We start from the raw sequence: 12140 nt of genomic DNA, 5'->3' as shown, positions 1-12140 counted from the left end.
TTATCATATATATAATCTTTGAATAACTTCTGTCATTTAATTGGTTATCTTTTTGTTTGATGATGGCTTCCTACAATGTGCAAAAGCTTTTTATGTTGGTGTAGTCCCAATAATTTAATTTTGCTTTTGTTTCCCTTGCCAGAGAAGACATATGTAGAAAAATGTCAAATAAAGCCAATGTCAAGGAAGTTACATGTCAATAGGTGCAGAAAAAGCATTGCACAAAGTGAATGTATAACATCCACTCATGATAAAAACTTAACAAAGTGGGGTTAGAGGGAAGATAATTCAACATAATAAACCCATATATGAAAAACCCACAGCTAACGTCATTCTCAATAGCTAAAAACTGAGACCTTTTCCTCTAAAATCAGGAACAAGACAAAAGTGTGCATTCTCATGACTTTTTATTCAACATAGTACTAGAAGTCCTAACCTCAGCATCAGATAAGAAAAAAAGGTATAAAAATTGGTAAGGAGTGCTTGCTTTGGCAGCACATATACTAAAATTGGAACGATACAGAGAAGATTAGCATGGCCCCAAGCTGCATGTCATGCAGTTTGCATGACATGCAAATTCATGAGGCGTTCCATATTTTTAAAAAATGGTAAGGAAAAATTAAATCATTCATTATTTGCAGATAACTTGATACTACACATAGAAAAAATTTAATGACACCACCAAAAATCTATTAGAATTTATAAATGAATTGAGTAAAGTTGCAGAATACAAAATTAAAATACAGAAATCTTGCATTTCAATACACTAGTTAATGAAGTAGCACATAGGTGAATTAAGAAAATAATTTCATTTATAATACCTACAGTTATTTTTAATGTTCTTTTCTTTTAACCTTTGTCCTATAATTAAGAGTTTAATATTCTTAAAAAAGAATTACAGATTTCTAATTCTATTGATCACTTTACTCAGAGCTTTGTATACTTTTGTCTTTTTGTTTCAGCTTGAAAATCTCTTTTCAATATTTTTCTGTGATGTTTTATGAAATGTGTTCCTCTCATTGCATATGAAATAGCAAACACCTTTCTTATTTAAGCATATCTCATTTTATTGCATTTCACTTTGTTGTGCTTCACAGATACTGTGTATTTGACGTTTGTGGTAAACATAAATTGAGTAAGTTTATTGTTGCCAATTTTCCAATAGTATTTGCTAACTTCATGTTTCTGTCACATTGTGGTAGTTTTCACAATATTTCAAAAATTTTCATCATTATTTTATTAACAAATAAAATAACCATAACAATGGTTATCTATGGTCAATAATTATAATTTACCAAAAGTTCAGATGATGGTTAGCATTTTTAGGAAAAAAAGTATTTTTAATAAGGTATGTACATTGTTTTTTCAAGCATAATGCTATTGTATACTCAACAAAATACAGTACAAAGTATATTTATATGCACTGAAAACCAAACCAAACCAAACCAAAACAAAACTCTCATCATTTCACTAGCTACTTTTTGGTGGTCTAGAATATCTCCAAGATATACCTTACTTTGATTCTAACTGTTCAAAATGGTTATTAGGAGCTTTACTTTTGTTTTTCAGGAGGTGGCACTATAACACAAGTTTGTGTTTCTCTTGCCAGCACTGACAAGCTGCTAAGGCTGTGAGCACACACATAAGTAACAAACTGATGGAGAACATAAAGAGTTGGCAGTAGAGTGAGGAGGGGGTTGTATGCTTAGCCTTGGGGTCTTTGAATGTGCCCATGGCCCAGTTGGTGGATCCTCAAATCAGGGTGGTCCCAGAGCACCTTGAGTGGCCAGAATTTTGCCAGAATTTCAGAGATAGCAGGAGACATTTTCCTTTAGTTATCTCTGCTTAACTACACTTCCTTTCCCTCCCACTAATCACTGTGTTCTCTCTTCAAAGAGAACAACAGGTCCAGGCAGACCCCATTTATCACCATCACTCTCCACCTCCTCTGTCACAAAGGTGAATCTGACCCAATGCCATACCTTCTGCTGCCTTCAATGCAATCTCTTCCTGCACTTCCACAAGCTTTGTTACCACAGCTTAATCCATTTTCCAAACTACCCACTTACGGGCACACAAATGGATGAATCTCTGTTGTGTCCTGGTATGCTGTGTAGAAGCATTTTTTTTTATTAAGGATAACGAGTTAGTTGTAAACTAAAGCAGATAGATAAAAGAAATGACTCGTGTCACCATGATACTGGCATTACCTCAGGCAGCAGCATGTATTATAATGCACCTCTTTTCAGGTAAAACTGGGACACATACACTGGGAGTTTCTGTCTGCTGTCTTTTCAATGAGTCCTGGAGTGATAGCCCTTTAAGAACTATTTTTTTTTCTTTGCTACCATCTCATTGAACCTATGAACAAAAAATCCACTGACCACCAAAACCGGGCTATCAAGGGACACGTCCTTTAGGTGGCAGCCACAAAATCCAAGGTTCCAAACTTAAACATAATCTCTTTTCTCAGAGACACTGACAACTTGGGGTAAGGCTGATGGAAAACATGATTAAGGTGCTCACCAACCCCTGGTCTCTAGAGGAATATGTAGTCAGCTTGTAGATATGTTTAATTAGAAGGCAGTTCCTTAGACCACAACTATAAAAATAAGCTAATAGGCCTCATTCACTGATACCAGATACCTAGACCAAGAGAGTGAGTGTAAAGTACCCACTGGCCTCTATCACCTAGAGGGCACCTCAGTGGGTCCCTAGCTATGTGCAAAACCAGAAACTTGCCCCTCAGCCAAAACTCCAAAACAAACAACTAGGCCACTTTCACAGAATTATTAGTAGTGTGTTTCAGTTGACTGCCTCTGCACTGAACCCTGGGGGGAATGAGTACATGTGAGCCCTCTAAAAACTATTTCTTGGGGGTCTTGGAAGGTGATGAGTTACAAGAATTCTAAAGTTACCTCATTCCATGGACACACAATGATAACAGCCTCATCAGTGCAATTGACTCAGAATACGATCTGAAGACTGCCACAACAGACTTTCCACAGTTAATCCTAGAGAAAAGTCCACATTAAAATGGGTAGGGATGGGAGATGTTGTCAGGAGCTAAACCACAGCAAGACATGTTGTAGTTAAGATGATATAAAGTAGTGATTAAGAAAGAAATTTTAAATTAGCCAAGAGAAAATCGTTACATACAAGAGAAACCCCATGCATCTGTCCCTTGATTTTTTGGCAGAAACTTTGCAGGCCAGAACAGAGAGGCATGATATATTCAAAGTACTAAAAAACAACAACAAAATTAAAAAAATAAAAAATAGGGATCCCTGGGTGGTGCAGCGGTTTGGCACCTGCCTTTGGCCCAGGGCGTGATCCTGGAGACCCCGGATCGAATTGCACGTCGGGCTCCCGGCATGGGGCCTGCTTCTCCCTCTCCCTCTCCCTCTGCCTATGTCTCTGCCTCTCTCTCTCTCTCTCTCTCTCTCACTCTCTCTCTCTCTCTTTCTCTCTGACTATCATAAATAAATTTAAAAAATTTAAAAAAATAAATAAAAAATAAAAAATAAAAAAATGCCACCAATAATACCTCATCCAGCAAGGTTGTCATTCATAATAGAAGAGATAAAGAGTTTCCCAAACAAAAATAAAAGGAGTTCAGCACCACTGAAACAGTCTCATAGGAAACATCAAAGGGAATTCTTTGAATAGAAAGAAAAGGCCATAATCAAGAGGAAAAAATTACAAAAAGAAAAAAATTTCACATGTAAATGAACACGTATAATGAAATAATAGATCAATCACATAAAAAAAACCAGGATAGTGGTTAAAGCACAAAAGTAGTCAAATAAAATATAAAAATTAGGGAAAGGATTCACAAAATAAAAGGATGTGAAATATGACATCCTATGCATACAATATGAGAGAGAGTTAAAAAACAGTACTTTTAAAAATAGTTCAAATTTGGGCCACCTGGCTGGCTCAGTCAGTGAAGCATGCAACCCTTGATCTGGGGATCATGAGTTTGAGCCCCATGTTGGGCCTAAAGCTTACTTAAAGCAGAATCAGGAAAAGTAGGAGAAGGAGGAGGAGGAGGAAGGGGAGGAGGAGGAGGAGGAGGAGGAGAAAGAAAGAGAAAAGAAAATAAAAGGATAAAGAAAAGGTAGGTTCAAATTTAAGCAGCCACCAATAATATAGACTGCTATATGCGTATGATATTATATATGAACCTAATGGCAACAATAAATGAAAAATCTATAATACATACACATTAAATAAAAAGAACAGAATTAAGGGATGTTACTAAATATAATCATGAGACTACAAGGAAAGAGAACAAAAGAAACAGAAAGGAACAGAGAAGATTCCAAAAACAACTATAAAAAAGTACCAAAATGTCAATAAGTACATACCTATCAATTATTATTTTGAAGGTAAATGGACTAAGTGCTCCAACCAAAAGACAGGGTAGAAAAATGGATTTTTAAAAATATGCATATATATGGTGCCTATAAGAGACTAACTTCTGACTGAAAGACACATGTGCATTCAAAGTAAATGGATGGAAAAACATTTAACATGCAAATGGAAGTAAAAAGAAAACTGGGATAGCAGTACTTATATCAGACAAAATAGACCTTAAAACAAAGACTGAGGGAGAGGCAAGATGGCAGAAGAGTAGGGTCCCCAACTCACCTGTCCCCACCAAATTACCTAGATAAACTTCAAATCATCCTGAAAATCTACGAATTCGGCCTGAGATTTAAAGAGAGAACAGCTGGAATGCTACAGTGAGATGAGTTCACGCTTCAATCAAGGTAGGAAGACGGGGATAAAAGAAATAAAGAAACAAAAGGCATCCAAGGGGGAGGGCCCCCCCCCGTGAGGAGCCCGGCTAAGGACTGGGCAAGTGCCCCCAGGACAGGAAAGATCCATCCCGAGAAGCAGGAGCTTCACCAATCTTCCCAGACAGAAAGGGGCTCGCAGGGAGTTAGAGAAAGTCCCCAGGAGCGGGGGGGGGGGGGGGGAATGCCCTCAGGCACCCAGGGACACCAACAGAGGACCTGCGCCCCAGGGAGAGCACGCAACACCCCGCGGCCCAGCTCCCTAAGGGCTGCAGGGTGCGCACGGCTGGACCCGGGAGCAGCTCAGAGGGGCTCGGGGCGGGGGGGGGGGGGGACTCCGCGGGGAGAGGGCTGCCCGGCCAGGAGCGTGAATCCAACAGTGCAGGCCGGGGAGCACAGGGCGCCAGGGACACAGCCCAGGATCCGACCTCCCCCAGGAACAGGCAGAGCCAAGGAGGGCACAGGACAGCAAAGACGCTCTTGCCCCAAGCTGAGCAGATCAGCGGCCTCACCACTGGAGCATCCAGGCCCCTGCAGACTGAGAGCTCTGTAGTTACTGCAGGAGCTGAATCCAGGGCTCCAGAGCTGGCCTCTGCCACTGTGGTTGTTCCTTTTGGCGCCTCACAGGGTAAACAACCCCCACAGAGGCTCACAGTGGCCTCACAGGATAAACAGGATAAACATTACTCACGGAGCCCTGCACCAGGCAGGGGGCTGAGCAGCTCCTCCAAGTGCTAACACCTGAAAATCAGCACAACAGGCCCCTCCCCCAGAAGACCAGCTAGACAAACAAGTTCCAGGGAAAGTCAAGGGACTTAATGACTGCAGAATTTAGATCTAATCAGGCAGAAATTAAAAATCAATTGAATAAGATGCAATCCAAACTAGAAATCCTGACGACCAAGGTTAACGAGGTGGAAGAACGAGTGAGAGACATAAAAGACAAGTTGATGGCAAAGAGGGAAACTGAGGAAAAAAGAGACAAACAATTAAAAGACCATGAGGATAGATTAAGGGAAATAAATGACAGCCTGAGGAAGAAAAACCTACTTTTAATTGGGGTTTCTGAGGGCGATGAAAGGGACAGAGGGCCAGAATATGTATTTGAACAAATAATAGCTGAAAACGTTCCTAATCTGGGAAGGGAAACAGGCATTCAGATCCAGGAAATAGATTCCCTTCCTAAAATCAATAAAAACCGCTCAACACCTCGACTTTTAATAGTGAAGCTTGCAAATTCCAAAGATAAAGAGAAGATCCTTAAAGCAGTAAGAGACAAGAAATCCCTGAATTTATGGGGAGGAGTATTAGGGTAACAGCAGACCTCTCCACAGAGACCTGGCAGGCCAGAAAGGGATGGCAGGATATATTCAGGGTCCTAAATGAGAAAAACATGCCACCAAGAATACTTTATCCAGCAAGGCTCTCATTCAAAATGGAAGGAGAGATAAAGAGCTTCCAAGACAGGCAGGAACTGAAAGAATATGTGACCTCCAAACCAGCTCTGCAAGAAATTTTAAGGGGGACTCTTAAAATTCCCCTTTAAGAAGAAGTCCAGTGGAACAATCCACAAAAACATGGATTGAATAGATATCATGATGACACTAAACTCATATCTGTCAATAGTAACTCTGAACGTGAATGGGCTTAATGACCCCATCAAAAGGCACAGGGTTTCAGACTGGATAAAAAAGCAGGACCCATCTATTTACTGTCTACAAGAGACTCATTTTACACAGAAGGACACCTACAACCTGAAAATAAAAGGTTGGAGAACCAGTTACCATTCACATGGTCCTCAAAAGAAAGCAGGGGTAGCCATCCTTATATCAGATAAACTAAAATTTACCCCGAAGACTGTAGTGAGATATAAAGAGGGACACTATATCATACTTAAAGGATCTATCCAACAAGAGGACTTAACAATCCTCAATATATATACTCCGAATGTGGGAGCTGCCATATATCAATCAATTACTAACCAAAGTTAAGATATACTTAGATACTAATACACTTATATTTGGTGACTTCAATCTAGTGCTTCTGCACTCGATAGGTCTTCTAAACACAACATCTCCAAAGAAACAAGAGCTTTAAATGATACACTGGACCAGATGGATTTCACAGATATCTACAGAACTTTACATCCAAACTCAACTGAATACACATTCTTCTCAAGTGCACATGGAACTTTCTCCAGAATAGACCACATACTGGGTCACAAATCAGGTCTGAACTGATACCAAAAGACTGGGATCATCCCCTGCATATTCTGAGACCATAATGCCTTGAAATTAGAACTAAATCACAACAAGAAGTTTGGAAGGACCTCAAACACGTGGAGGTTACGGGCCATCCTGCTAAAAGATGAAAGGGTCAACCAGGAAATTAAGGAAGAATTAAAAGATTCATGGAAACTAATGAGAATGAAGATAAAAACGTTCAAAATCTAAGGGATGCAGCCAAAGCAGTCCTGAGGGGGAAATATATCGCAATACAAGCATCCATTCAAAAACTGGAAAGAACTCAAATACAAAAGCTAACCTTACACCTAAAGGAGCTAGAGAAAAAACAGCAAATAGATCCTACACTCAGCAGAAGAAGAGAGTTAATAATGATTCTAGCATAACTCAATGAATTCGAGACCAGAAGAACTGTGGAACAAATCAACAAAACAAGGAGTTGGTTATTTGAAAGAATAAGATAGATAAACCATTAGCCAGCTTATTAAAAAGAAGAGAGAGATAACTAAAATTAATAAAATCATGAATGAGAAAGGAGAGTTCACTACCAACACCAAGGAAATAAAAACAATTTAAAAACATATTGTGAACAGCTATACACCAATAAATTAGGCAATCTAGAAGAAATGGACGCATTTCTGGAAAGCCACAAACTACCAAAACTGGAACAGGAAGAAATAGAAAACCTGAACAGGCTAATAACCAGGGAGGAAATTGAAGCAGTCATCAAAAACCTCCCAAGACACAAAAGTTCAGGAACAGATGGCTTCCCAGGGGAATTCTATCAAACATTTAAAGAAGAAAACATACTTATTCTACGAAAGCTGTTTTATAAGATAGAAAGAGATGGAGTACTTCCAAATTCCTTCTATGAGGCCAGCATCACCTTAATTCGAAACCAGACAACGATCCCACCAAAAAGGAGAATTATAGACCAATATCCCTAATGAACATGGATGCAAAAATTCTCAACAAGATACGAGCCAATAGGATATAATATTACATTAAGAAAATTCTTCACCATGACCAAGTAGGATTTATTCCCGGGACACAAGGCTGGTTCAACATTCATAAATCAATCAATGTGATTCATCATATCAGCAAGAGAAAAACCAAGAACCATATGATCCTCTCATTAAATGCAGAGAAAGCATTTGAGAAAATACAGCATCCATTCCTGATCAAAACTCTTCAGAGTGTAGGGATAGAGGGAACATTCCTCAACATCTTAAAAGCCATCTACGAAAAACCCACGGCAAATATATTCTCAATGGGAAGCACTGGGAGCCTTTCCCCTAAGATCAGGAACAATACAGGGATGTCCACTCCCAACACTGCTACTCACCATAGTACTGGAAGTCCTACCCTCAACAATCAGACAACAAAAAGACATTAAAGGCATTCAAATTGGCAAAGAAGAAGTCAAACTCTCCCTCTTCGCCGATGACATGATACTCTACATAGAAAACCCAAAAGCCTCCACCCCAAGATTGCTAGAACTCATACAGCAATTTGGCAGTTTGGCAGGATACAATATCAATTCCCAGAAGTCAGTGGCATTTCTATACACTAACAATGAGACTGAAGAAAGAGAAATTAAGGAGTCAATCCCATTTACAATTGCACCCAAAAGCATAAGATACCTAGGAATAAACCTAACCAAAGAAGTAAAGGATCTATTCCCTAAAAATTATAGAACACTTCTGAAATAAATTGAGGAAGACAGAAAGAGATGGAAAAGTATTCCATGCTCATGGATTGGCAGAGTTAATATTGTGAAAATGTCAATGTTACCCAGGGCAACATTTAATGCAATCCCTATCAAAATACCATGGATTTTCTTTAGACTGTTGGAACAAATTATTTTAAGATTTGTGTGGAATCAGAAAAGACCCCGAATAGCCAGGGGAATTTTAAAAAAGAAAACCATAGCTGGGGGCATCACAATGCCAGATTTCAGGTTGTACTACGAATCTGTGGTCATCAAGACAGTGTGGTACTGGCACAAAAACAGACACATAGATCAATGGAACAGAATAGAGAACCCAGAAGTGGACCCTGAAATGTATGGTCAACTAATATTCGGTAAAGGAGGAAAGACTATCCACTGGAAGAAAGACAGTCTCTTCAATAAATGGTGCTGTGAAAATTGGACATCCACATGCAGAAGAATGAAACTAGACCACTCTCTTTCACCATACAGAAAGATAAACTCAAAGTGGATGAAAGATCTAAATGTGAGACAAGATTCCATCAAAATCTTAGAGGAGAACGCAGGCAACACCCTTTTTGAACTCGGCCACAGTAACTTCTTGCAAGATACATCCACGAAGGCAAAAGAAACAAAAGCAAAGATGAACTATTGGGACTTCATCAAGATAAGAAGCTTTTGCACAGCAAAGGATACGGTCAACAAAACTAAAAGACAACCTACAGAATGGGAGAAGATATTTGCAAATGACCTATCAGATAAAGGGCTAGTTTCCAAGTTCTATAAAGAACTTATTCAACTCAACACCAAAGAAACAAACAATCCAATCATGAAATGGGCAAAAGACATGAACAGAAATCTCACCGAGGAAGACATAGATAGAGATGGCCAACATGCACATGAGAAAATGCTCTGCATCACGTGCCATCAGGGAAATACAAGTCAAAACCACAATGAGATACCACCTCACACCAGTGAGAATGGGGAAAATTAACAAGGCAGGAAACCACAAATGTTGGAGAGGATGGGGAGAAAAGGGAACCCTCTTACAGTGTTGGTGGGAATGTGAAATGGTGCAGCCACCCTGGAAAACTGTGTGGAGGTTCCTCAAAGAGTTAAAAATAGACCTGCCCTACGACCCAGCAGTTGCACTGTTGGGGATTTACCCCAAAGATACAGATGTAATGAAACGCCGGGACACCTGCACCCTGACGTTTATAGCAGCAATGTCCACAATAGCCAACCTGTGGAAGGAGCCTCGGTGTCCATCGACAGATGAATGGATAAAGAAGATGTGGTTATGTATACAATGGAATATTACTCCGCCATTAGAAACGACAAATACCCACCATTTGCTTCCACGTGAATGGAACTGGAGTGTATTATGCTGAGTGAGATAAGTCAATCGGAGAAGGACAAACATTATATGGTCTCATTCATTTGGGGAATATAAATAATAGTGAAAGGGAATAGAAGGGAAGGGAGAAGAAATGGGTAGGAAATATCAGAAAGGGAGACAGAACATAAAGACTCCTAAGTCTGGGAAACGAACTAGGGGTTATGGAAGGGAGGAGGGCGGGGGGTGGGGGTGAATGGGTGACGGGCACTGAGGGGGGCACTTGACAGGATGAGCACTGGATGTTATTCTGTATGTTGACATTTTGAACACCAATAAAAAATAAATTTATTATTAAAAAAAACAAAGACTGTAACAAGAAACAAAGAAGAACACTCCGTAATCATAAAAATAATAATCAGAGGATATACACTATAAATATTAATGCAACCCAATATGGATGCATCTTTGTTTGAGACACCGGGAATATAGTAAGTTGTTAATATTTAAATAATTAATAAATACATGATTAAAAATTACAACAAGGTAATTCTCAGTTTTGAAAACACAGGAAAACTCCCCAAATACATCTTTAGATGTGTCAGTTTGAAATATACTGCATTAAAATTTAATCACTATCACTTCATGTGATCATTTGGCAGTAATGCTATCAGTAAAGAATTTCAAATGTGTATACTGAAATCAATGAAATCATGTGGCAGTTTCAGTTATAAGATGGTCACTCAAAATAATCCAAAATATGCTTGCATTTATTCTAAATTATCACCAAATATAAACACAAAACTTAAAACTTCTCATAATGGACTCTCACATTTTGAAAATACCTTGGTATATCTCCAGAGGGTACAAAAATCTACAATTTGACAAATAATGGTTACAACTCTTGGGGTCAGAAAATGTGGTAGTTTTATAACTAGATCCACTGCTTCCCAACTATGTGACTTGTACTAGTCACTTAATTGTTTTAATCATCTGTTTTATCATCTAAAGGTGGAAATAATTATGGTCATTATAGAACTTATTAAGTAGTTGTGTGGATTACATGAAACAATTTATGTAGAAAGCTAAGCTAGTAAATAATAAATGCTATCTTTTATTCTCAGTCTCTCTCTCAGAAATTATTTCTAAGTAAATTAAAAAGGGTTTTGATAAACCTGGGTGGCTCAGCAGTTGAGCTTCTGTCTTTGGCTAAGGGCTTGATCTCCAAATCCTGACGTCAAGTCCCACATGGGGCTTCCTACAAGGAACCTGCTTCTCCCTCTGCCTATGTCTCTGCCTCTCTCTCTGTGTCTCTCATGAATAAATAAACAAAATCTTTAAAAAGTGTTTCATATCTTAATGTCTTTTTGGATGGTAGTCCTTTTGAGAATCTGATGAAAGTTAGACATCCTTTGCCCTAAGAAATGCACATTTGCACATAATTTCATAACATTTGCCATAATCCTAATTACCAGCAGTGTTCATAACTCTTACTCAAGATAGTAGAGTTCTACCTTTTTAAAATGCAAATATAGTAAGAAGTAAATTTTAAATCATGCCCCCTGTGAGGCTATTTTATCTAAACTTACACATGTCAACAATAGCAGAAGTCCTGTGGTCATGTTTTCAGTGTCAGTGATGTCCACTATGACAGGGACTTAACCATTGGAGATTGGAGTACCAAGGAAGCTGTTATCAAAATCAGAGCGGCACCTGCACTAGACATAACTAGAAATGTGACCAGTAAGTTACTTTCATAAATTTCCTTCTATTTTCCCTTCATCTACTCAAGATTGTCTTGGAATTTGAAATTGAATTAGGTTCAAGTAATAGGTTAACATTTAGTACTTAGTAAATGGGAAAGTATGGGAGTTGAGAAGACTGGTATTTTACTGTCTATGTATTAGAAAATATTAATGTTTTTATTTGTTCAGTATTGAAAATTTGAAAAATTCACAAAACTATGAACAAAATTAGAAGATTCCATGGTATCACTAATCAAGTATAACCAGTGTTAATATTTTAGTCTATTATCTTTTGCTACTGTT

The 12140-nt window shown here is 38.6% G+C and overlaps 1 pseudogene; it reads left to right on the top strand.

Moving 5' to 3' along the window:
* Positions 1 to 479: 479 nt before the first annotated feature.
* On the top strand, positions 480 to 600 carry LOC112911943 (U6 spliceosomal RNA; annotated as a pseudogene).
* The last annotated feature ends 11540 nt before the right edge of the window (positions 601 to 12140 follow it).

The sequence above is a fragment of the Vulpes vulpes genome, chromosome X (genome assembly GCF_048418805.1).
Source record: "Vulpes vulpes isolate BD-2025 chromosome X, VulVul3, whole genome shotgun sequence".
Taxonomy (NCBI): Eukaryota; Metazoa; Chordata; class Mammalia; order Carnivora; family Canidae; genus Vulpes; species Vulpes vulpes.
Note: the sequence above shows the minus strand (reverse complement) of the source record. Positions and strands in the feature narration are given on the sequence as shown.